This window comes from Electrophorus electricus, chromosome 4, assembly GCF_041902795.1.
Source record: "Electrophorus electricus isolate QZ-2024a chromosome 4, ASM4190279v1, whole genome shotgun sequence".
In the NCBI taxonomy this organism is placed as follows: Eukaryota; Metazoa; Chordata; class Actinopteri; order Gymnotiformes; family Gymnotidae; genus Electrophorus; species Electrophorus electricus.
The window spans coordinates 27,064,419-27,090,843 of NC_137500.1; the positions used below are offsets into that span (position 1 = coordinate 27,064,419).

At 38.9% G+C, this 26,425-nt stretch overlaps 1 long non-coding RNA gene across 1 annotated transcript; it reads left to right on the forward strand.

The window, feature by feature from the left end:
- The first annotated feature begins 12,941 nt into the window (after window positions 1–12,941).
- On the forward strand, window positions 12,942–15,532 carry LOC145657548 (uncharacterized). Its single transcript, XR_014123303.1, has 4 exons — window positions 12,942–13,147; window positions 13,363–13,404; window positions 13,510–13,647; window positions 14,004–15,532. It is a non-coding gene; the product is annotated as an uncharacterized LOC145657548 (long non-coding RNA).
- Window positions 15,533–26,425: the final 10,893 nt, after the last annotated feature.

A 26,425-nucleotide genomic window follows, 5' to 3' on the forward strand; every position in this document is an offset into this window, starting at 1 on the left:
TTTAACTTTAAGCTTTGAATTGTATCTGGGCACATCTTTTAATGCTATTTAGGAATTTGTGAAGATCAACCTTGTCATTTGAAGTGGGGGCCATGCACTGAATTTTCTGTGAACAATACATTAATACATTAAACAGAGCAAAATGATGCTAAATGAGAAAATCAAGAAATGTAGACACTGTTTAAAACTGCTGAAAGACTTTGTGTTTATTCACAGTAGAGAGTAAATACATGCAAAGATAATATCCTTTTCCTAGCATGCTGGAGGCATAAACTTTGCTTGTTAAACTTGGGAAGTTTAAATTGTTTTGTTTTGGGTTTTTTTGGGGCTCTGTAGTGTTAATGTTCACATCCCAAATATTTTGGGATGATAACTGTTTAAATATGGAAGAATTATTTAGCATGATTCCTCACCGTGGTGTAGGCTGCCAGTCTCCTTGGCAGAAGCCATTCTTCCTTCAGTCCAAGGTCTTTTGCTTTAATTTTCTCCAGAATTTTCCCTGCTTTGCAAAAATATTCTTTCTAGAACAGAACACTGTGTAAGAGTTGATCATGAAAAAGATTATTTACTATGTAGGTGAATTTCATTTCTTTTAGACTAAAACCTTTACTGTAACTTACAGTGCAGTGATTAGTTGACATTGCATTTTGGACAAAGATTTGAGGAAATATAAGTTCAAAAGTTTAGAATAATGATTTTATCCTGTATTATTGGAGTTATTTTTGTAATTTAGCCTTTCAGTGCCTAAAAATGGGCTTACCTTCTGTAATAGTTTCTTGTCTTTAAGGTGCTACATGCTTTGTATAATTTCTTTTAAAATGAATTGCACAAGGTTAAGGTCACCCTGCAGAAATGTATCTGAGGTTTTTGCAGTAACAACAATGACAGTTACAAGAAAAAGAAGGAGAGTCTTCATGGTTTATTTGGCCTCGAGTTAGCAAGTTAGCAGGTCTTCAGAGTCTTCGGCACTGTGCATAGGTCCTCACTGCTACTCTCTTCTTATAGTCTTCACAAAGGATATGACTTACATGTCTGACCTGGGAGTCCCTCACTGTATCTTGATTAAGATGTCATTGATTACACGTCAAAAAGAACCTCATTGAGACAAACCTCACACCTCCAGCTATGGTGTTCCGGTAGAGCTGTGAGGGGGAAAACACATGTTGTAAGATAATATAAAATATATATAATAAACAAATAAACAGATTTCAATGTTTTATAGAGCTGAACGTGACATCAAGAGTTTTTAATGTGTATTTCACATTAATGTGTAGAAATGTCACCAAGCAATGTGACTTGTTCCAAGTGTTGAAACATTTTGCTTCGGTCTACAAGCATCAGAAGAAATGGTTCTCTGCCCCATTTCTAGGTGCTGGTCCATTTTGGAATTCACCAACGTATTGCTTGCTGCCAAAGACAGACCATTTCTCCCAGTATATCATACTGAGGTACACACAGATGTAGGCCTGCAACCTGGCAGTCAGACTCGTCACACTAATAAAAGCATAAAACGTTCTTCAACTGCTGAACAAAAGACAGGCATATTCTCAATAGCCTACTTCTCTTCACAGTATAATAGAATAACTGTGGCCTTTATAGGAATAAATCCATCATTTTGGCGTGCTTTGTAAAACGTCTTATCCAGACCATTTGCTTGAATGTTTATGGACTTAATCTTCCAACACAAACCCTTGGATAGCTGATAGGTATTTAGTATCTGCATGTTTAATTTTACATTTGTTCTCCCAGTGTAAGCTGAATGGAATTTGCAGCAGTTTGTTACAGTCTGATGTGTGGGGGGTTTCTGCAGAAGACTTTTGCCATCTAGTTTAAGTCTGTCAGGTTACTCACCGCTTCTGCATAATCAGCATCTGAGACGTTATGACAGGTTCCATGACACAGTCATCCTCCCACACTGCTGAGGGCATGTGTTAGAGCCGGGGCCACCTTTCCCAGGAAGGAGCCACAGATAAGATAGAATGGTAAATTATATAACACTTAAAGTGTTGCCTTAAAACTTGAGTTAATTTATCTTTATCATCAGACATTATGTTTCCAGCTGAATAGGTACAATAAAGATAGCACTTGCCAATAGTTTGGATTAGCTTTCTTTCCCCACCGTGTTTATGAAGATTTGAGTACTGCTAATTATTTTATTAAATATTTCCTTTATTTCAGTGAAGGTGACCTCACTTAAACTCGAGGTAAAACCAGTCATGGAGTCTCCTGGATGGACTTTTTGTCATCTGGGTTTATCTGTTGTTCCTCCCGATCCATGTCACCAACAGCACACACACACACACACACACACACACAAACACACACACACACACACACACACACACACACACACACACACACACACACACACACACACACACACACACACACACTGCCTTTGTTCATTTGACCATTAACAAGCCATGTTTCCCATTCCTGCTGGTTTGCTAGTATATGTTCTAGCGAAATTTGCCTGTTTTTCATATTAAAACCTATATTTTCATTTCATTATTTTTTTTATTTCATACAACCATAACTCACAAGTCAAAATGAACAGCATGTAGTGCTTTACAGCAGGACTGTAACAAATGCCTGACTAGGCTGACCATGAGGTGCCACGTGTGTGGAGTTTGGTAACATCAATAACATTACTGGTATGGAAACATTGAAGTCCAGAACATCAATCCATCAAAAGATGAAGCAGAGGTCCAGATCAGGAATACGAGAGAAATGCTCAGCATCGCTTGCTACACAGCAGGCGCAAGACTGCATTGAACAAGCAAACACAGGGACTCAAATACACCCACAATGATTACACAGCAAGGAACAGCTGACACCAGAGAACGACAGGAGGAGCTCAGAATTCCAGGGAGAGGTGGAGTTGCCCAGAGCTCAGAGCCGCTTCTAACGCCCGGTTGGTCCGGGACATTAATCTGGACTCTGACAAAACTCTGGATCCACTGCCTAACAGTGTCCCCTGGTAATGCATTCAGTTTTCACAGTGTAGACATTCAGCTATCTGAAGAGCAGTTAGAAGCACCAAAACAGTCATCTTACCATTAGATGGTGCAGGTCCATCAGGAATTCAACTGCACTGTAAGACGAGGGCTGTCATGGATTGGGTGGTGTTTCAAGGCAGCTGTGGGCAGGTGTATGGAGTGTCCTGGAGATAGTACAGATTTGATATATTGCCATCAACTAGACATGTTCAGCTATACTTACACTCATCCTTAACTACTCACTACTCATAAATGTTCACTGTTATGTTATAGGAAATAAAAATAAATGGGAAATAATATGGATTTTTAGACAGATACCAGCCTGGTGGACAGAGAACAAGTAGAGATAATCCACAAAAGACATGTTGTAGCAGGAATATACAGTGGTAACTGCTCACGAATGAAACCATAGAAACAGCTAGCGTTAAGGCTTCCTACTGGCAGAGGGATACAGTAATGTTATGGCATGTTTTATTGACTAACGATGGCGTTAACCTTTATGCATATTAACACCCACCTTGGGAATGACTTTGGACATTTTCAAAGGCTATACGTTTCCTGTGCATAAAGATTTTTATAATACGACTGGGGTTTGGTCCTTTATTTTATGTAACAATGTAACAATAGAAACAACACGAAGTCCCCCCCCCCCTTCCTCAGGCAACACAATAAAGAAGTAGACACAGTTTAAAACTTGAGATATTATGAAAAATTAACATGCGATTTGTAATTGGGGGCCTAGGCCAGTAATGCGTGGCCTGGTGTATATAGAACACCAGTTATAAAACAAAGATTGACTTCATATACAAAATCACTTTGAACTTTCAGTGTCTACGGCAGGCATCTGCAGGCAGGTTCAACCAACCTAAACCCATCACACTTTCATCGTGCTATAGCAGTTTCTGGCCAACAGAGAAGCCATATCAAGTGGCTTCCACAATCTTGTTTTGACAAGAGCAATTAGCATCTGTTTGTTAACTATGGAGGCAGTTTGATATGTACAGAGAAACTCCAATACCAGGAACAAAAAGATGGCTAGTGAATTTTGCATTTGCAAAATCTGGACATCAAAACAAAGCAGAAAGAGACTGAAGCTGTTAGGGAGGTTCCACAAAGGTCAGCGGAAACTTCTCCCTATTTTCTTCACAAAAGAGGCTTCTGCATCTTTCAAGTAATGTCATATAGACAAAAAGTTTAGTTATACACTTTTAAGCAGATATGTGGTTTCCTCAGCCAGCTAAGTTTCCTATGAGAAAACCCATCTTAGAAAAAAAGTGGGATAGTCAACAATGACTTTGCTTCTTGCAAAAAAACAACAACTGTGCATTATGTATTTTTGCAGACTGAATCCAAATATGCTCCCATAATTTCACCATCACCTACAGTATTTTTTGTTCCAGTATACTTGCCTGTCATTATGTATAGTATGGAAAAGCAGTATCCAGGAAAACCCAGTACCCATGTTGGTGGATTGCTGCTGGACTCTGAAGAGGGATGCTCCTGAGGCCAAACATATGCAAAAATCATACACTGCAAATTATAGAAGTATGATTGTGCATATTTTTAAGTGTAAACCAACCTCATTAATGGCTAAGTAATATATACTCACTGGCAACTTTATTAGGTACAATTTGATATTACTGTGTTGGACCCTCTTTTGCCTGCAGAACTGCCTTATTTCTGGGTGGCATAGATTCAACAAGCTGAGAGAAACATCCCTCAGATATTTTGGTCCAAGTTGACATGATGGCCTCATACAGTTGCAGATTTGTCAGCTGCACATCCATGATGCAAATCTACTGTTCCACCACATCCCAAAGTTGCTCTACTGGACTGAGATCTGGTGACTGTGGAGGCTATATGAATACAGTGAACTCATTGTCATGTTCGAGAAACCAGTTTGAGATGATATAATGGGATGGGCATGGTCAGCAACAACACTCAGCTAGGCTGTGGCGTTTAAACGATGCTCAGTTGGTATTAAGGGACCCAAAGTGTGCCAAGAAAATATCCCCCACACCATTACACCACCAGCAGCCTGAATCATTGATACAAGGCAGGACGGATCTGTGCTTTCATGTTGATTATGTCAAATTCTGACCCTAGCTTCTGAATGGTGCAGCAGAAATTGAAATTCCAATCTTCCAAAAACCATGAATGATAGAACAATTCTAAAAAAAAATAATTGGAATTTGTAAAAAGTACCATAAGATCATTTTTTTTAGTTTGTGCAACAAACTTCAAATTCCAAAAAAGTTCACATTTTGTTGCCCAGTGTAATATAATAAAAATAAAAATAATTAAAAAACCCTCATGTCCTAATAATATTTACTATAACATACTTGTTTAGACACATCTATGGACAATGAGTGAAACTGTGCCCAGACCACAATAATGTCTGCTTTTTATACTATAGGACTGAGTTCTAACATCACTGTTACTGAAGAGTCATGCTGTTTAGTGCATCGAGATACTTTTTTCAGAGAAAAATACTGATCGCATCAAGTTGAAGCAAATCAAATGGCTGAAAATGATATGTTGATGTGTTTGAGTAGCGTCAAACATGCACAGACATATGATGTGACTGTTAGAACAAGTTAGAACACAAGATCTTTTATCTTATTTAAGTCCTACATCTGTGACACCTGGGACACATGCAAAAGCCAGTTGTTTGAGTGAAATGTCTCATGTCCTGGACAAGGCATGTCTTACACTGCTACAGCCATACAGCCATACTCTAGTAGACTGCAGGGTCCATGTCCAGATCTCATGCATTTGGCTGTCTGTCTGTGTTGTTTATAGTTTGATGGCTGTCTGTGTGTATTGATTATAGTTTAATGGCTGTCAGTCTGTGTTCATTGTAGTTTGATGGCTGTCTGTCTGTTTGCAATTGAACAGTCTTTTGTAATAATAGCACTCTTGCTGCCTTGTATTTTACATCATTGTAGTGTATCTCTCAATCTAGATTTCAGAACGGACTCTTGTTTTTGGAGGTATCTTAGTTTAAGGGTTCCCCCCCCCCCCCCCCAGCTAGAGACACTTATGAGTAGGCAGCTAAAACACTATTTTAAATTGCTCTGGATAAGATAGCCTACTAAATGCCATAAGTGCAAATAATAATAATAATAATAATAATAATAATAATAATAATAATAATAATAAAATAACTTTAAGAAATGATACTTCTGTAGCATGACACACCAGAAAACCAGCATGAATATTTCAGGTCAGCTATTAGAATTGAGATCAATATAGAATTCAACAGAAAAAAACTTTTCAATGATTTTGCCTAGTAAGGGAACATTTGAAATTGGTTTATACTTGAAATTATTAATAATTATGAGAATGCATGATTTTTTTCAGGAGAGGTCTGATAATAGCTGTTTTAAGACTGAAAAAAAATACTTGTTGAAGTGACTGGTTGACAGTGTGTGAAAGCCATTGAACATTGGTAGGTTGAGAATCGAAAAGGTGTCTAACAATGTGGAGAAGTGAAAACAAAGAAGTGAAAACACTTTAAGAATTCTGTGCACCTTGTCTCACTGTGGACAAGGAGGTCTATAGACAGGTGATAATAATTTGCAGTGCTGTCTCTAATGGAATGTGTTTTTGGCAAAATGTCCATTGGAGTCAAGAGAAATCTAGGGTTATCTTTATGACTGTCGATGAGACTTAAAAAAAGTAGACCTTCTTCACAGTATGGCCAAGGGTATGTGAACACATGAGTTCAGGTGTTCCAGCCCTACCCATTTAGGTGTCTAAAATCATAGCCATGGATTTCCATAGATGAGCATTAGCAGTAGCTGTACTGAACAGCTCAGTGACATTGTCATAAGATGCCACTTTTCTGTCCAAGTCGTCTGTAAGTGCTACGAAATGAAAGTGTCAAGGAGAAACCACAGCTCAGCCATGTAAATTCTCAGAGCTTAGCCACCAAGTGCTAAAGCATATAACACATAGAAATCTCTTCTCATCTGTTCCATCACTAACTACAGCCTTCCAAACTCCCACTGGAAGCAACATCAGCACAAGAACTGGACCTTCAGGAAATGGGTTTCCATGGCTACACTGATGCCTAGGAGCCTAAGGTCACTCTGTGCCGAGTAAAGCACGCCGCCACTAGACTCAGTGGAGCAGTGAAAATGTATGTGCTTTGGATTAAGCCCCTTAGTTCCAATTAAGGGTAATGTTAATGTTACCGCATACGAAGGCAGTTCTTATTTTAAATGCACAAATACATGCATCCGACTTTGTAGCGACAGCTTGGGGAAAACCCTTTCCTGTTCTAGCAAGACTGTGCCCCTTTGCACAAATTGAGATCTATAAAGATATGATTTGATTTTATGTGGAAGAATTCCAGTGGCCTGCAAAGACCCTTGACCTCACTGAGTACCTTTAGGGATGAATTATGAACATTGATTGTGAGCCAGGCCTTCCTGTCCAGCATCAATGCCTGACTTCACATATGCTAAAATACTTCCAATGACCTACAAATACCCCACAGTACCTTAGAGAACTCCTAGTGCATTACGACCCACCATGTCATCTTAGATCAAAAGGTGAAGGCTCTTTACTAGTACCAAGAATAAAAATGGAATACAGCAGGCAGAGCCTTTTCCTATAATGCTCCCAAACTATGGAATAACCTTCCTGTAAATGTTCGAGACTGAGACACAGTCTCAATATTTCAGGCTAGGCTGAAAACCTATCTGTACAGTCAGGCATTTTATTAACTTCTTCCCATCTTAGGTAAAGGTGTAGATTTAGGGGTCCATGGGCATTGAGAGTTATGGTAATCTGGGATGTTATGATGCTGTCACTTCACCTCTCTCTTGTCACTCAAGTTTGTTGAGTGAGAGTGGTGGAGTGCTGATGTTCCAGGTTGCACTCATGTCTGTGTTTCCTTCTGGCTCTTTCTTTTTAGCTGTGCTGTGAGTCCATTTTTGCACATTATAGTTCCCTAATTTACACACCTTTGTACCAGGACATGCCTAATCTATACTCTCTTTCTGCCGAGGTACACCAATCCCTGATGTCATGATGTTAGTGAGCCTCAACCCTTCTCAGCTGCAATGGCTACTCCCCCACCCCCTGATGCCCCCTACTGTAGCCCACCCAACCCTCCACCCCAGCCAACTACTACTCCGTTGCCCTTGATGGATGTTCTTTTGCAGGATGGGTTTCAGATAAGTGAACAGAATTTGAACAAGACTATGATCTCTAGAAAACTGGACTAGACATTAATTGCTTGGTTTTTTTCCATTTTATTATTATTTATTTATTTTTCTCTTAAAATTGTTACTATTGTGGTCACCGTGTTCGACCAGAGGAGGATGATGCCCCCCTTTGAGTCTTGGTTCCTCTCAAGGTTTCTTCCTCACGCTCTGGGGAGTTTTTCCTTTCCACTGTTGCCCTTGGCTTGCTCATTGGGGGCTCGGACTTGGACATTTGTAAAGCATCTGTTGTAAAAAAAACGCTATATAAACTGATTTGATTTGATATGATTTAATAGAGTTTTCCAGGGTTGAAGTTGAAAATGAAAAATGACAGAATTCTATGTTTCTCTACAAGAGGATGGAGCATGTGGAAAAATGAAATGCATCAGAAGCACTTTAGTTATTGAATCAAATACAACCTTTACTGAGCTGATGCCAGGGAAGAGCTACTCACGACTACCATGCAATTACCATCTGAACACAAGCTAATCTTAGCTGTCCTTTTTTCCCCATTATAGGAATGAAATGGGCTCACCTGTAAGTGTGAATGTGTCTCTGACTGTATTGACATTACAAAGGCAGACATTAGTGGCTTGAGTCACAAGAGCTGGGCCATGCTGTTCATTTTCCTACTATAATCTGTCTGATGGGTGAACAAATGAAATAGAATGAAAAAATAACTGGTGTTTAGGTGTGTGGCCAGTCAAACAACAGGCTAAATATCACGCATCAATATGCATATCACATATATAGGCCTATTACTCAAACTGATGCAAAACCATCTTGCTGACATACTCTTTGATGATGTTCTCACCTATTTTTAAGATGTTTTCTATGATTTGCAACCCAACTTTAGTTTCTCATCCTAAAGATATCACATACAATGTCTCATTTGCTAATACTGCTACAAATTATTGCAAATATTTTTTAAAGAGAAACAGGATGAGGTGTAACTGCATAAATGGAAGTACATATATGAAATTGCTCCTCAACCCACATTATATTTGTGCTGCTTCTGCAAAGCCACAAGCCAGGATTAGGCAGAACACACTAATTAGCCTGAGTCATCAAATATGTCATAAACTAAGGGCTGTTGAAGAAATGAAGAGTTCCTTCCACTGCTAATTTTGTGACTGGGCTGATGTTTCTGCTCACTTTCTTAAATGTCACTGAAACTTTGACAGTATGATCATATGAGACTAATTTAAAACCTTTTAACTATAATCACCACAGTTGAGTGAACATAAACAGAAAATATGGCTGATGTGTGTCGTTGCAGGGCTGTATTGATCCCAGAGGTCTTGAAAAACGTGAGTATGACAGGGTTCACAATATGGACTCTATGGAATGAGTCAACTAATCCCAACCCTAAGTAGTCATAAATTACACCTATCCCTAATGAATAACCCACCTTTACAACTAATCCCAACCCTAAGTAGTCATAAATTACAACTACCCCTAATGAATAACCCACCTTTACAACTAATCCCAACCCTAAGTAGTCATGAATTACACCTATCCCTAATGAATAACCCACCTTTACAACTAATCCCAACCATAAGTAATCATATATTACAACTACCCCTAATAAATAACCCACCTCTATAACTAATCCCAACCCTAAGTAGTCATGAATTACACCTACCCCTAATAACCCACCTCTACAACTAATCCCAACCCTAAGTAGTCATAAATTACAACTACCCCTAATGAATAACCCACCTTTACAACTAATACCAACCCTAAGTAGTTATAAATTACAACTACCCCTAATGAATAACCCACCACTATAACTAATCCCAACCCTAAGTAGTCATGAATTACACCTATCCCTAATGAATAACCCACCTTTACAACTAATACCAACCCTAAGTAGTTATAAATTACAACTACCCCTAATGAATAACCCATCTCTACAACTAATCCCAACCATAAGTAATCATATATTACAACTACCCCTAATGAATAACCCACCACTATAACTAATCCCAACCCTAAGTAGTCATGAATTACACCTACCCCTAATAACCTACCTCTACAACTAATCCCAACCCTAAGTAGTCATAAATTACAACTACCCCTAATGAATAACCCACCTCTACAGGTAACCCTAATCATAAACAATCTGTGATATACTACAACAATTACTAGTGTTATTTAACCACATCCTAGATGACATGTTATGCATGACACTCAATATGCTGTCCAGAGCGTTCTTTGCGGTTCCATCTAAGACTTGAGAAAATGCTATTCCAGCTGCTTGCTCTGTGGGCTGAACTGAGGGAGACATCGCTATGCTAGAGCCAAACATTTTATTTACATTAAATGTAAATAAGTTTTCTTAACAAATCTTTTTGAACTGAAAACATAATAATGGTAATTTGTTTCAATATTTTTGAAGAAAACATTTTCTTTCACATTTACATTTACAGTATTTGGCTTGAAAAATATATCCTGCAAAGAACCTCCTGGACCTGGCTTATAACTCACTCACTCACTCAGACAGGCTTAGCAGGATAAAGATACTCCAGAAGGGGGCAGTATTTGCAGTCAAGTAAGGGCTCCGTCTAAGGGTATTGATATATATAGATGGTAGCTGCGGGTAGGTGTGCTACAGCTAAATGTTTATCATAAATCTTTAGGAGAACATCATAGAATCAGCTGAAACATGGCAAATCACTATGACTCATTTGTCTCTGTTACTCATGAGCTATTTTTACTATCTATCTATCTATCTATCTATCTATCTATCTATCTATCTATCTATCTATCTATCTATCTATCTATCTATCTATCTATCTATCTATCTATCTATCTATACTGCAATATGAACTGGCTTGCTAACCATGAAACGAGGAATGACCAAACTAACTCATCATGTTAGACATTAAGCTTTTGTTTAATTGACAACCATCATATCAAACTGGTAGCAGGTTATGGGATACACACAGTGCATCAGTGAGACCCAGTTCATTACAATCAGCATAAATGCCCCTGATTGAAGGTGAAATTGTGGACAAGTTTGATTGAAGCGTCAGACAGACTCTGACCTTGCGATGCAGGGGCATATTCACCAGCTGCTCACTTACTTTTACTTCTGTTTTATTCCTTGTTCCTATTCCTGCTGGCCTTGGCCGGCCTAAGAAATATTATTTGAAATACCCACATGCCTTTTCTCTCTCTCTCTCTGTTTCTGTCTCTGTCTCACTCTTCCTCTTTCTCTCTCTCTCTCTCTGTTTCTGTTTCTCTATCTTACTTTTCCTCTTTCTCTCTCTCTATCATTGTTTCTCCATCTCTCTATCTCACTCTTCTTTTTTTCTCTCTCCCCCTCCCTGTTTCTGTCTCTCTATCTCACTCTCTCTTTCTCCCCCTCCCTGTTTCTCTGTCTCTCTATCTCACTCTCTTTCTTCCCCTCCCTGTTTCTCTGTCTCTCTATCTCACTCTCTCTTTCTACCCCCTCCCTGTTTCTCTATCTATCTCACTCTTCCTCTTTCTCTCTCTCCCATTTCTATTAAAATGATATCTACAGTGCATAGTTTGTAGTAACTAACTAATAAGAACATCTGTTTGTTGTTACACTCTTGTGTATCTGCTTCACCGGCCCCTTAATTAGAACCACCTAACTTGTAGGTGGGGGATAATCTACGCAGAATGGCAGCATTGGTGCCTTGTGGGAACTATAGTGTGTCTGTGGTCACACATTAGTCATCTAATATTAGTCATCTAGTTTCTGAGCTGTTGGCTAGTTATTTTTATATGGTGGGTCACTCTCAATGCAGCAGTGACAATAATGTGTTAAAAGCTCCAGAGGTGTGGTTGTGCCTGACATACTTGTACCATTGCAACACATGTATCAGAATGATATTAATGCTCTTAGGGTGTTGAAAATATACCACCATGGAAATGAGATCTGGTCAATGGTGGTCCTTTGATCAGAAACTGACCAGTGATGAATGGGGTAGATGGATGTGTCATGGGAGGGACTAGAGTCTGGAAGTGTACACTTATCAAGTGTGCCTATAAGATGTTACACTTTAACCTAATAAAGTGACCACTAGGTGTAGGTGTAGTCCCTACTGAGTCACAGAGTGGGTTTTTTATTCTCTCAGTCACTCAGAAATGTCAGAAGAAGAAGAAAGGGAGACGTGTAGGCCTTTGCTAGAGGGGTAAAACCTTCAGCCAGCAAAACCAATAGCACAGTTTGGCCTTCTGCCAGCAAAACCAATAGCAAAGTTTGGCACACATGAGAATCCTGCACCTCTGACTTGAAGGAACCCATGAAATTCAGGCAGCACTTGGGCCTAAACAATAGTTTAGCCAGATAGCTGGCACACCACACAGAACCAAGGTACTGATGTAGTGCAGGAGTCCAGGGGAAGAGACAGAGCTTTGTTTGTGTAATGTGCATCTGTATACATTTTCCTTTCCATGCTCCAGCTCACCTGGTAGTGAAGGTACAGCAAACTGTTAGCAAGGTCAAGGGTTCACTTCAGAGGGAACACAAACACTGTCATACCGATAATGATGTAAGTTGCTCTGGATAAAGGTGTCTACTGAGTGCTGAAAATGCTGACTCAGCTATGGCAGAGCATCCTGGATGTGAGAGATGACCGTAGCCTTTCTAGATAAGGTCATGGGATGTTGTCCCAGTGGCAAAAAGTGCTGAGTGCTGAGTGCTGAACAAACTTCCTGTCTGGTATGTATAAAGACGAGAACAAAGAGAGAGAGAGAGAGAGAGAGAGAGAGAGAGAGAGAGAGAGATCATTATCACTAGAAAGCATCTTTGTGAAAGGAAACATGCGTATGACAATATTTCTCATCGTGTTGTCTCTGAGCTTGGCAGATGATACTTTTGAAAGATGCAAAATCTTCAAGGCAATCAGGCAGGATCTTGAAATTCTTAAAAAACTCAAGAATGAACCAATCAGCTTTGTAAGTACATTTTAAATATTCACTGTTATATGCTATTGTTGTATAGGTATATATTTATACCTATACATTCTTTATATTTATATTATATAGTGGATGTTATTTTTTAAAATATGTACATATTGAGTTTGGATTGTGAATAGGACAGTGTAACGATAATTACCAGACTTAAAACATAGTGGTGTATTATTATTTTTAAATTCTATTATTCTTTTCAGATCTCTGCCAACTCCCATTTGCTAGTACCAAAGCAAGATAATGTAAGTCATATATTCCTTCCTTTAACAGAACACTTAATTACTACTTTGATGAAAATGTGATGTGGGAAACGTATAACCAAACATGACGTTTCCTTTTGATCACAGCAGTGTTCATGTGACATGATGATTATGAAAAACCTGCAGGACCAGCTACAGAAAGTGAATAAAACCAAACTTTCTGAACAACACAAGGAAGCTGTGGAATTCATTAAAATAAATCTAAGTCTTCTGCCACTTTCCACGGTGGGTAACTAATTCTTATAATAAAATATTAGATGTAGAAAAAAATCTTGCATTGTGACTTCGTACACAGTACAGATTAATCAGTCAAGAAGGTCTGAGCCCAACAATTCAGCTAATTTACAGAACTCATCGATCCCCAAATGTTCCTTGATAAATACTACAGTAAAATGGTCTATAAGTATGTTCATCTTAACTGGTATAATAAGCAATATTTAGTAAGAAACACACTATGTTTTATAACCTTAATATAACACCCATGGCCTGTAGACTGACATAGGGGGAAAATATGGGTTGGTTATGAGAGTAAAGATCTTACCTTGAATAAATGATAAGATTTCTTTTGACTTTTTTTAAAGGCGAAGGGAGACTGCATGGTCCCATGGCGGCTCAGGAACACATGGAGTTTTTTAAACCCTTACCACAGGTACATCCTGAGATGTCACCAAAATCAATGTAATCACTCTTAATGGGAATAGCTGCTCCATAGACAATTCATTATTAATCATGATAATCATGAAAAATATAAAAATAGACGTGTGAATAATAACATATCAGATGTGTTCTTTAAAAATGCTTAATTATATAATAAAATAAAATAATTAAATAATCCAATAAATTATGTATAAATTGTTTCTTTCTATAAATAAACAAGAATAAAAATTATAAATTACATTCATTTAACTTTAAGCTTTGAATTGTATCTGGGCACATCTTTTAATGCTATTTAGGAATTTGTGAAGATCAACCTTGTCATTTGAAGTGGGGGCCATGCACTGAATTTTCTGTGAACAATACATTAAAACATTAAACAGAGCAAAATGATGCTAAATGAGAAAATCAAGAAATGTAGACACTGTTTAAAACTGCTGAAAGACTTTGTGTTTATTCACAGTAGAGAGTAAATACATGCAAAGATAATATCCTTTTCCTAGCATGCTGGAGGCATAAACTTTGCTTGTTAAACTTGGGAAGTTTAAATTGTTTTGTTTTGGGTTTTTTTGGGGCTCTGTAGTGTTAATGTTCACATCCCAAATATTTTGGGATGATAACTGTTTAAATATGGAAGAATTATTTAGCATGATTCCTCACCGTGGTGTAGGCTGCCAGTCTCCTTGGCAGAAGCCATTCTTCCTTCAGTCCAAGGTCTTTTGCTTTAATTTTCTCCAGAATTTTCCCTGCTTTGCAAAAATCTTCTTTCTAGAACAGAACACTGTGTAAGAGTTGATCATGAAAAAGATTATTTACTATGTAGGTGAATTTCATTTCTTTTAGACTAAAACCTTTACTGTAACTTACAGTGCAGTGATTAGTTGACATTGCATTTTGGACAAAGATCTGAGGAAATATAAGTTCAAAAGTTTAGAATAATGATTTTATCCTGTATTATTGGGGTTATTTTTGTAATTTAGCCTTTCAGTGTCTAAAAATGGGCTTACCTTCTGTAATAGTTTGTTGTCTTTAAGGTGCCGCACGCTTTGTATAATTTCTTGTAAAATGAATTGCTGCTCAAGTGTAAGGTCACCCTGCAGAAATGTATCTGAGGTTTCCGCAGTAACCACAATGACAGTTACAAGAAAAAGAAGGGGAGTCTTCATGGTTTATTTGGCCTCGAGTTAGCAGGTTAGCAGGTCTCCAGGGTCTTCGGCACTGTGCATTGATCCTCACTGCTACTCTCTTCTTATAGTCTTCACAAAGGATATGACTTACATGTCTGACCTGGGAGTCCCTCACTGTATCTTGATTAAGATGTCATTGATTACACGTCAAAAAGAACCTCATTGAGACAAACCTCACACCTCCAGCTATGGTGTTCCGGTAGAGCTGTGAGGGGGAAAACACATGTTGTAAGATAATATAAAATATATATAATAAACAAATAAACAGATTTCAATGTTTTATAGAGCTGAAAGTGACATCAAGAGTTTTTGATGTGTATTTCACATTAATGTGTAGAAATGTCACCAAGCAATGTGACTTGTTCCAAATGTTGAAACATTTTGCTTCGGTCTACAGGCATCAGAAGAAATGGTTCTCTGCCCCATTTCTAGGTGCGGGTCCTTTTTGGAATTCACCAACGTATTGCTTGCTGCCAAAGACAGACCATTTCTCCCAGTATATCATAGTGAGGTACACACAGATGTAGGCCTGCAACCTGGCAATCAGACTCGTCACACTAATAAAAGCATAAAACTTTCTTCAACTGCTGAAGAAAAGACAGGCATATTCTCAATAGCCTACTTCTCTTCACAGTATAACAGAATAACTGTGGCCTTTATAGGAATAAATCCATCATTTCAGCGTGCTTTGTAAAACGTCTTATCCAGACCATTTGCTTGAATGTTTATGGACTTAATCTTCCAACACAAACGCTTGGATAGCTGATAGGTATTTAGTATCTACATGTTTCATTTTACATTTGTTCTCCCAGTGTAAGATGAATGGAATTTGCAGCAGTTCATTACAGTCTGATGTGTGGGGGGTTTCTGCCGAAGACTTTTGCCATCTAGTTTAAGTGTGTCAGGTTATTCACCGCTTCTGCATAATCAGCATCTGAGACGTTATGACAGGTTCCATGACACAGTCATCCTCCCACACTGCTGAGGGCATGTGTTAGAGCCGGGGCCACCTTTCCCAGGAAGGAGCCACAGATAAGATAGAATGGTAAATTATATAACACTTAAAGTGTTGCCTTAAAACTTGAGTTAATTTATCTTTATCATCAGACATTATGTTTCCAGCTGAATAGGTACAATAAAGATAGCACTTGCCAATAGTTTGGATTAGCTTTCTTTCCCCACCGTGTTTATGAAGATTTGAGTACTGCTAATTATTTTATTAAATATTTCCTTTATTTCAGTGAAGGTGACCTCACTGAAACTGAAGGTAAAACCAGTCATGGAGTCTCCTGGGTGGACTTTTTGTCATCTGGGTTTATCTGTTGTTCCTCCCGATCCATGTCACCAACAGCACACACACACACACACACACACACACACACACACACACACACACACACACACACACACTGCCTTTGTTCATTTGGCCATTAACAAGCCATGTTTCCCATTCCTGCTGGTTTGCTAGTATCTGTTATAGTGAAATTTGCCTGTTTTTCATATTAAAACCTATATTTTCATTTCATTATTTTTTTTTTATTTCATACAACCATAACGCACAAGTCAAAATGAACAGCATGTAGTGCTGTCCAGATCAGGAATACGAGAGAAATGCTCAGCATCGCTTGCTACACAGCAGGCACAAGACTGCACTGAACAAGCAAACACAGGGACTCAAATACACCCACAATGATTACACAGCAAGGAACAGCTGAAACCAGAGAACGACAGGAGGAGCTCAGAATTCCAGGGAGAGGTGAAGTTGCCCAGAGCTCAGAGCCGCTTCTAACGCCCAATTGGTCCGGGACGTTAATCTGGACTCTGACAAAACTCTGGATCCACTTCCTAACAGTGTCCCCTGGTAATGCAATCAGTTTTCACAGTGTAGACATTCAGCTATCTGAAGAGCAGTTAGAAGCATCAAAACAGTCATCTTACCATTAGATGGTGCAGGTCCATCAGGAATTCAACTGCACTGTAAGACGAGGGCTGTCATGGATTGGGTGGTGTTTCAAGGCAGCTGCGGGCAGGTGTATGGAGTGTCCTGAAGATAGTACAGATTTGATATATTGGCATCATTTTCCATGTCATGACAAAGAAGGCTACCAAACTGGTTCATCAGCTAAACTTTTTTATGTCCAGAAATCACAACTGTGTGCAACCACTGAACTACTTTGTTGTGCAAAGGGGTAGGCATGTGTGATCGACGGAACAGCTGGGTGAGTTCAGTTCTCTTTGCTGTATGACAGACATCCTCCGGGATCTCCCATCTTACTGGTGCAATTATGCAGGCAGGAGAGGATGGTTTCATGGTTAGATGGGACTGAATGATGATCAAATTGTTAAAAAAGCATATATGGCTTGAAGTTTTTGCTCCCTGGTTACGTTTTTTTTTTTTTTTTTTTCAGTTTTAATGTTTAGATTCCTATGGACTGTGAGGTCAAAAAAAAAAAAAAAGATGCCCAGATTCTCCTAGCCAGTGGTGGTTGCCCAGCAATGGCAAAGAAATGCTGGAGGTGAAACAGTGGAAAACTGAGGAAGTGAGTTCTCCCTTGTCAATGTCCAGCCAGGGCTAGCCTAGAATGATATGTCTGCTGGGGGTGTGGAAGATAAGACATGTAGATTCATGGTGGCAAAGACTCAATGTCATACAAATGGAGATGGTTGCACTACCTTGCACTACCTTGGCTGGCCCTCGTGGCCTGGCACGCAGTGCCCATCACATCACCCTCTCTCCTTCAGGGAGAGAGTACCAAAGTGCACAGAATAGTCTGAGGCAGTGTTTGTTGCCCTACTTTAAAGCCAGGACCTGTTCACCAGCCTCTTGCCCAAATTCAGGATTGTCAAACATTTCCCTAAACAGTTATTCAAAGTCAAATGCTTCCCTAAACAGCTATTCCAAGTCAATCGCCTCCCTAAGCATTTTTCCCAACTAGAAGCCTTGCCAGATAGCACAGAAAAGATCATGAAGACCTGTATATACTTGGTGGGAAAGGCAGAAAAGCTAATAGCACACTGCATTAAAAATCCCTTACATTTACCTGAGCCATTGTATTTCTCTGGGTCCTTGAGGAAAGGATCGGATTAGATTGGTTCTGATGTGATCTGATCTGGCTACTCCAGCTGCCAAGAGGTCTGAATGCCTTGTGGGTGAAGTCTTCTGTTAGAAACACCAGACCAAGCCAGAGCTGATGAACCTAGTGTGGAGTTTATTTGAAACGCACAGGATAATAGAAAGAGCCAAACCACAATCCAAAAGGGTAATTCAGAAAACAGAGTACAAGTCATACTTCAAAGGGTCAAGGGAAAACCAGACAAATAAAACCAGAGATCAGTATCCAGAACATTACAAATCAATAGGCAAGGCAGAGTTTGAGGAACAGAGATTTGAATATACAAGGATTACAGAGCAAGCAATAGAAACAAGAAGAGAATGCAGAGTTCAGAATCCTGGGGGGGCTGCCCTCTGGTGGCCAGAGGCATTGTTTTCCAGATGTGGTATGACAAGGACATTTTTTTTTTTGCCAAAAGCATGAACATTTTACCTGAACAAGTTACCAGTTTTATATAACACTAGCCTCTTTCTGCTACTAAAAACAGCCCAACTATTTTTAAAAAGTATGAACAGCTATACTACTCTATACTAAGCACTAGGCTTTCAATAGGTTAATAGGTTTGAAAGATTTTCTGAGTAAAACAGAGTCTATCTAAACAGAATTTAAGTTGTAGGTGCAAGATTGTGATGAATGATGCTCATGTAAAATAATGCAAAATGAGCGCTTTCTTTCTCTGCCTTGTTTCTAGAGATGGCTGTTTTTTGGTTTACATTGTGGGTCAGGCCAGTTTAATGGATTAAATTATGGATTGCCTGCTCTTGCAACATTAACGGTTATACCCCTATTTTAAAATAACAAAATACTGACTTTTCAGAAGTCATGCAACATTTTATACGGAAAATTTGTTATGCACCAGCAGGAGGTGCTATTTGATTGTGATTCTCTGTTTCAAATTTCTTCTTTAACACAAGTTTTTTTTTGTGTGTGTTACCAGCCTGCCCTGTACACTTTTCCTACTCTAACACAGTAGCTCCCACTCAAACAGCACTGGATAATTAGTTAATGAGGTGGATCCAGTTTGCAAGGGAAGGGAACACCTAAAATAGAGGGGCTCCCAGAACTAGACATCATGTGATCATTTGAACATTTCATGTGAATTCCAGCAGGTAATGATACAAACATAACTCATAACAAGAGGCAGAACTTCCATAAATCAAATGCAATATTAATTGTTTTAATTAATTAATTATTAATTGTAATGAATAATAAAAGAACAATAATGATAAAACCCAAGATGTTGCACAGTAATATTTTTGTTAGATGACAGTTCAATTGCTACCAACTAATCAGCTATGAAGCCCTGAGCTGTGCCTCCTTATCTGAGCATTAAGACAAACCCTAGAAACTGATTCACCATAAAACCAGGGTAGACAATCATAGCAGAAACAGTTCAACAAATTATATAAATTTTTCTTATTTTGGTATGACTGAAGAACCTATTTTGACGAGTGAATTACGACTGACATTAGCTTTTTGCCCACACCCTGCAACACGAGGATGCACCTTACACCATAAGTCAGCATTTGTTACAAAGTCAAAGTAAGCTTATAACATCTGCCTCAAATGTGGTCTCGCTCGCTCTCTCTCTCTCTCTCTCTGTGTAAGAGATTAATATCTCTGTTGCTGTGCAGCTTCCTGCTTGATCAAGTTGGTCTTCTTTTTTTGCCTTTCCCTACATGTGGACAATAATTTATTGCAGAATTTAAACTATTTAATGTAATCTATTTACTAATAACTTTTCATTCCATTTCATTTGTTTTCAAATGCATAGTTACATAGAGTTGTAATAATAATTCATATGTATTCATGATGCGTAAATGGATAAAAAAGATCAAATTGAAGATGTAAACGAAATTTGACCCTTATATTCTACCACAACTTCAAGCTCATTATGTATTTACAGCCAGTCACAGTCATCCAAATATTAAGAACTGAGGAATTTATCTTTAAAGCCATTCAAATTAGCTTTTGTTGTTTTTTTTTTTTTTTTTTTGTTTTTTTTTTTTTTTGACAACACAGCGATCTCTGCTGGAGACCTTGTGGAGGTGCAGATGTTAACATTGAATTCTGAAGTACTTCCTTAATATGAGTCCTGTGGTGGATTGTGGGAGAAGGCCGATTTGTGAGCTACAGTAAGAAGGGATGGCACAGCTAAGCAGTGACAGTTTTGACATGAATTGCTAGATTCAGAAAAACCGAGCTCAGGAAAACTGTACCCAGGACCTGGAGAGAGTCGTGCCAGCGCAGTGCTACACAGCCTACATTCTTTTATGGAGTTATTAAAGATGAAATTGTCTGTGCTGGAATGACTGAGGAAAAAGTAAAGCTTAATATTATGGGTGTTGCAGTAGTTGTAATGGTTTTGGTGTGGGGAGGGCGGTTCCCCTCATAACATAACAGTCCATAAGTTGTAATGATTTCCTCCATGAACTATTTCTCTTCACATTGGATGTGTGATTTTCATCGCACAAATATCTATGACTAGATTTTACGCCACCTAGTGGACACACAGATCACAAGTACGTTCTGACATGGACAGCTGTCAGATTGTGGGGTTGGGGGGTTGCGGGGGGACAGTTCTGTTAGAGGGAAACCTATCGTGTCTAGCTGAAAAAGTGCACAGATAACAGTCACCCAGGTGCGAAGACTAGGAAAGGAATGACAGTGATGTCAGGAAGGCGTGCTGTGACTTCCTCCACAGGCGAGTATCATCACACCATCTGAGCAGAACATAAGATAGTCGTGCCCGAAATAACCACGGAGCATAAACCACTGCAAACTAGACATGTTCAGCTATACTTACACTCATCCTTAACTACTCACTACTCATAAATGTTCACTGTTATGTTATAGGAAATAAAATAAATGGGAAATAATATGGATTTTTAGACAGATACCAGCCTGGTGGACAGAGAACAAGTAGAGATAATCCACAAAAGACATTTTGTAGCAGGAATATACAGTGGTAACTGCTCACGAATGAAACCATAGAAACAGCTAGCGTAAAGGCTTCCTACCGGCAGAGGGATAGGGTAATGTTATGGCATGTTTTATTGACTAACGATGGCGTTAACTTTTATGCATATTAACACCCACCTTGGGAATGACTTTGAACGTTTTCAAAGGCTATACATTTCCTGTGCATAAAGATTTTTATAATACGACTGGGGTTCGGTCCTTTATTTTATATAACAATAGAAACAACACGAAGTACCCCCCCCCCCCCCCCCCCCCCAAAAAAAAAGACCTTGTCAAGAAAACCCCTACCTTGGTGAATTCCGCTGAGTGTACATTCGTGGGCAGAGGGGATGGAATACACTGCCGGCTCGCCACTGTTACAGATGGTGTTATGACAAGCAAAAAAAAAAAGAAAATTCAAAATGAGTCAGTATGTCAAAAGGTGCATGAGTGTGCACATATGCTGTCTTCCCCAGGCAACACAATAAAGAAGTAGACACAGTTTAAAACTTGAGATATGAAAAATTAACATGCGATTTGTAATTGGGGGCCTAGGCCAGTAATGCGTGGCCTGGTGTATATAGAACACCAGTTATAAAACAAAGAGTGACTTCATATACAAAATCACTTTGAGCTTTCACTGTCTACGGCAGGCATCTGCAGGCAGGTTCAACCAACCTAAACCCATCACACTTTCATCGTGCTATAGCAGTTTCTGGCCAACAGAGAAGCCATATCAAGTGGCTTCCACAATCTTGTTTTGACAAGAGCAATTAGCATCTGTTTGTTAACTATGGAGGCAGTTTGATATGTACAGAGAAACTCCAATACCAGGAACAAAAAGATGGCTAGTGAATTTTGCATTTGCAAAATCTGGACATCAAAACAAAGCAGAAAGAGACTGAAGCTGTTAGGGAGGTTCCACAAAGGTCAGCGGAAACTTCTCCCTATTTTCTTCACAAAAGAGGCTTCTGCATCTTTCAAGTAATGTCATATAGACAAAAAGTTTAGTTATACACTTTTAAGCAGATATGTGGTTTCCTCAGCCAGCTAAGTTTCCTATGAGAAAACCCATCTTAGAAAAAAAGTGGGATAGTCAACAATGACTTTGCTTCTTGCAAAACAACAACAACTGTGTATTATGTATTTTTGCAGACTGAATCCAAATATGCTCCCATAATTTCACCATCACCTACAGTATTTTTTGTTCCAGTATACTTGCCTGTCATTATGTATAGTATGGAAAAGCAGTATCCAGGAAAACCCAGTACCCATGTTGGTGGATTGCTGCTGGACTCTGAAGAGGGATGCTCCTGAGGCCAAACATATGCAAAAATCATACACTGCAAATTATAGAAGTATGATTGTGCATATTTTTAAGTGTAAACCAACCTCATTAATGGCTAAGTAATATATACTCACTGGCAACTTTATTAGGTACAATTTGATATTACTGTGTTGGACCCTCTTTTGCCTGCAGAACTGCCTTATTTCTGGGTGGCATAGATTCAACAAGCTGAGAGAAACATCCCTCAGATATTTTGGTCCAAGTTGACATGATGGCCTCATACAGTTGCAGATTTGTCAGCTGCACATCCATGATGCAAATCTACTGTTCCACCACATCCCAAAGTTGCTCTACTGGACTGAGATCTGGTGACTGTGGAAGCTATATGAATACAGTGAACTCATTGTCATGTTCGAGAAACCAGTTTGAGATGATATAATGGGATGGGCATGGTCAGCAACAACACTCAGCTAGGCTGTGGTGTTTAAACGATGCTCAGTTGGTATTGAGGGACCCAAAGTGTGCCAAGAAAATATCCCCCACACCATTACACCACCAGAAGCCTGAATCATTGATACAAGGCAGGACGGATCCGTGCTTTCATGTTGATTATGTCAAATTCTAACCCTACCTTCTGAATGGTGCAGCAGAAATTGAAATTCCAATCTTCCAATTGTCCAATTTTTGTTATTCTGTGTGAATTGTAGCCTCAGTTGCCTGTCCTAGGCTGACAGGAATGGCATCTGGTGTGGTCTTCTGCTGCTGTAGCCCATCTGATTCAAGATTGAAAATCCCAGGAAATCAGTAGTTCTGGAAAACTCAGACCAGCCCATCTAATACCAACAAGCATGCCATGTTCAAAGTCACTTAAATCATCTTTCTTTCCCCATTCTGATGCTCCATTTGAACTTCAGCAGGTCACCTTGACCATGTCTAAATGCACTGAGCTGTTGCCATTTGTTTGGCTAATTAGATACTTGCATGTGGAGAGTGGTAACTTACTGGTTAATGTGTTTGACTAGTAGTCAAAGGTTTTCAGCTCAAGCCCCACCACTGCTAAGTTGCCACTGTTGGGCCCCTGAGCAAGACCTTTAATCCTCAACTTCTACTCAGTCATAATTGTAAGTTGCTTTGGATAAAATTATCAGCTAAATGCCACAAATATTAATGGACGTGTGTACCTAATTTAGTGGCCAGTGAGTGTATATTTATGTAAAACCTAATTGCACTTAAAAACCATGAATGATAGAACAATTCTAAAAAAAAAAAATTGGAATTTGTAAAAAGTACCATAAGATCTTTTTTTTCAGTTTGTGCAACAAACTTCAAATTCCAAAAAAAGTTCACATTTTGTTGCCCAGTGTAATATAATAAAAATAAAAATAATTAAAAAACCCCTCATGATCTAATAATATTTACTATAACATACTTGTTTAGAAACATCTATGGACAATGAGTGAAACTGCGCCCAGACCACAATAATGTCTGCATTTTATACTATAGGACTGAGTTCTAACATCACTGTTACTGAAGAGTCATGCTGTTTAGTGCATCGAGATACTTTTTTCAGAGAAAAATACTGATCGTATCAAGTTGAAGCAAATCAAATGGCTGAAAATGATATGTTGATGTGTTTGAGTAGCGTCAAACATGCACAGACATATGACACAGAACAAGTTAGAACACAAGATCTTTTATCTTATTTAAGTCCTACATCTGTGACACCTGGGACACATGCAAAAGCCAGTTATTTGAGTGAAATGTCTCATGTCCTGGACAAGGCATGTCTTACACTGCTACAGCCATACGGCCATACTCTAGTAGACTGCAGGGTCCATGTCCAGATCTCATGCATTTGGCTGTCAGTCTGTGTTGATTGTAGTTTGATGGCTGTCTGTCTGTTTGCAATTGAACAGTCTTTTGTAATAATAACACTCTTGCTGCCTTGTATTTTACAGCATTGTAGTGTATCTCTCAATCTAGATTTCAGAACGGACTCTTGTTTTTGGAGGTATCTTAGTTTAAGGGTATTCCCCCCCCCCCCCCCCAGCTAGAGACACTTCTGAGTAGGCAGCTAAAACACTATTTTAAATTGCTCTGGATAAGATAGCCCACTAAATGCCATAAGTGCAAATAATAATAATAATAATAAAATAACTTTAAGAAATGATACTTCTGTAGCATGACACGCCAGAAAACCAGCTTGAATATTTCAGGTCAGCTATTAGAATTGAGATCAATATAGAATTCAACAGAAATAAACTTTTCAATGATTTTGCCTAGTAAGGGAACATTTGAAATTGGTTTATACTTGAAATTATTAATAATTATGAGAATACATGATTTTTTTCAGGAGAGGTCTGATAATAGCTGTTTTAAGACTGAAAAAAAATACTTGTTGAAGTGACTGGTTGACAGTGTGTGAAAGCCATTGAACATTGGTAGGTTGAGAATCGAAAAGGTGTCTAACAATGTGGAGAAGTGAAAACACAAAGAAGTGAAAACACTTTAAGAATTCTGTGCACCTTGTCTCACTGTGGACAAGGAGGTCTATAGACAGGTGATAATAATTTGCAGTGCTGTCTCTAATGGAATGTGTTTTTGGCAAAATGTCCATTGGAGTCAAGAGAAATCTAGGGTTATCTTTATGACTGTCGATGAGACTTAAAAAAAGTAGGCCTTCTTCACTGTATGGCCAAGGGTATGTGAACACCTGAGTTCAGGTGTTTCCGCTCTACCCATTTAGGTGTCTAAAATCATAGCCATGCATTTCCATAGACGAGCATTAGCAGTAGCTGTACTGAACAGCTCAGTGACATTGTCATAAGATGCCACTTTTCTGTCCAAGTCGTCTGTAAGTGCTACGAAATGAAAGTGTCAAGGAGAAACCACAGCTCAGCCATGTAAATTCTCAGAGCTTGGCCACCAAGTGCTAAAGCATATAACACATAAAAATCTCCTCTCATCTGTTCCATCACTAACTACAGCCTTCCAAACTGCCACTGGAAGCAACATCAGCACAAGAACTGGACCTTCAGGAAATGGGTTTCCATGGCTACACTGATGCCTAGGAGCCTAAGGTCACTCTGTGCCGAGTAAAGCACGCCGCCACTAGACTCAGTGGAGCAGTGAAAATGTATGTGCTTTGGATTAAGCCCCTTAGTTCCAATTAAGGGTAATGTTAATGTTACCGCATACGAAGGCAGTTCTTATTTTAAATGCACAAATACATGCATCCGACTTTGTAGCGACAGCTTGGGGAAAACCCTTTCCTGTTCTAGCAAGACTGTGCCCCTTTGCACAAATTGAGGTCTATAAAGATATGATTTGATTTTATGTGGAAGAATTCCAGTGGCCTGCAAAGACCCTTGACCTCACTGAGTACCTTTAGGGATGAATTATGAACATTGATTATGAGCCAGGCCTTCCTGTCCAGCATCAATGCCTGACTTCACATATGCTAAAATACTTCCAATGACCTACAAATACCCCACAGTACCTTAGAGAACTCCTAGTGCATTATGACCCACCATGTCATCTTAGATCAAAAGGTGAAGGCTCTTTACTAGTACCAAGAATAAAAATGGAATACAGCGGGCAGAGCCTTTTCCTATAATGCTCCCAAACTATGGAATAACCTTCCTGTAAATGTTCGAGACTCAGACACAGTCTCAATATTTCAGGCTAGGCTGAAAACCTATCTGTACAGTCAGGCATTTTATTAACTTCTTCCCATCTTAGGTAAAGGTGTAGATTTAGGGGTCCATGGGCATTGAGAGTTATGGCAATCTGGGATGTTA